A 1251-nucleotide genomic window follows, 5' to 3' on the forward strand; every position below is an offset into this window, starting at 1 on the left:
AAGGTGCCACACTATCAAAATCATAATCTACTCGTCAAAATAAGTACAATGATACCTAAATTTCACCAGTATACTTTGGGTCCAATATTCTGTAAGAATCTCATGAAGGGCCTATATACAGAATTGCACTTTCAAAACCAATACAACATCTTTCTTCCAAAGAAGATCTAGCTCGGAAGTTCTTTATTCGATTCTTTTCACCAGGGAAGACTGCATGTTTGAGAAGTGAGATTTTGAGTTTCAGATAGAAAGAAGGAGAGAATCTCTACCAAGCTTGGGAGATATTTAGAAGTATTCTTAGAAATTGCCCTCACTATCATCATTCTAATAATGTTCTTATTCATACTTTCATCGAGGGGTTAGATCTAAATACCAAGATTCTCTTGGATTCTGTAGCAGATGGGTAAGTTCTTGAGAAGACTTATGATGAATTGTATACACTACTTAATGATATTTCATACGGGAATCCTGAATGGCATGCTGACTCGAGGAGTGCTCTTAAGAAGGGTATAGGTGTATTAGATGTAGCTCAATTCACTATCTTATCATCTAAACTTGAATCACTGTAGAATCAAATTACTAATTAGTTCAGCAGCATGAAGTTAGGGGCTGCACACCCTGCAGCAACAACAAATGCAGTCCAATAAGTAAATTCTTGGTGTGAGGTTTGTAGTAGTAATGAGCACGCAATAGATGCTTATGCAGTTAATCAAAATTCTATTAATTATGTGAGGAATGCAAATCATCCAGGACAACAGAATTTTTGTAACACCTATAATCCCAACTAGAGAAATCATCCCAATTTCTTAAGGGGTAGAAATCAGGCACAGAACAATAATCAATATTAGGGGCCAATATAATAAAATTAATAGCAGGTTCAGAATAATCAAACCACTACCCAAACAAGAAATATTAAAGAGATATTAAAGCAACTTCTAGCTTCTCAGGAATAGATGGCAGTAGATATCAAAAGTAAACAGGTAGATATGACGACCCAGTAGTTGATTACTAGGAATTTAGAGTTGCAACTTAGTTAGATTGCGGGAGCGCAAAACACTAAACCTCAAGGAGGTTTACCTAGTGATACAGAGACAAATCCAAAGTAGGTAAATACAGTCACAACAAGGAGTAGGTTGCAGTTAAATGAGGTGGTACGTGGGCAGGTTAGTCCCATAATTACTAATGATGATCCTAAAAGGAATGAGCAGAAAAAGGCCAAGGAAAGAGTTAGAAGTGATGAAATTCAAGTGG

At 36.3% G+C, this 1251-nt stretch overlaps 1 non-coding gene across 1 annotated transcript; it reads right to left on the minus strand.

Annotated features, from left to right (window-relative positions):
- Positions 1-215: 215 nt before the first annotated feature.
- LOC124886203 lies at positions 216-322 on the minus strand. Its single transcript, XR_007043289.1, has one exon. It is a non-coding gene; the product is annotated as a small nucleolar RNA R71 (small nucleolar RNA).
- Between the last annotated feature and the right edge of the window lie 929 nt (positions 323-1251).

Source organism: Capsicum annuum, chromosome 7 (assembly GCF_002878395.1).
Source record: "Capsicum annuum cultivar UCD-10X-F1 chromosome 7, UCD10Xv1.1, whole genome shotgun sequence".
Taxonomy (NCBI): Eukaryota; Viridiplantae; Streptophyta; class Magnoliopsida; order Solanales; family Solanaceae; genus Capsicum; species Capsicum annuum.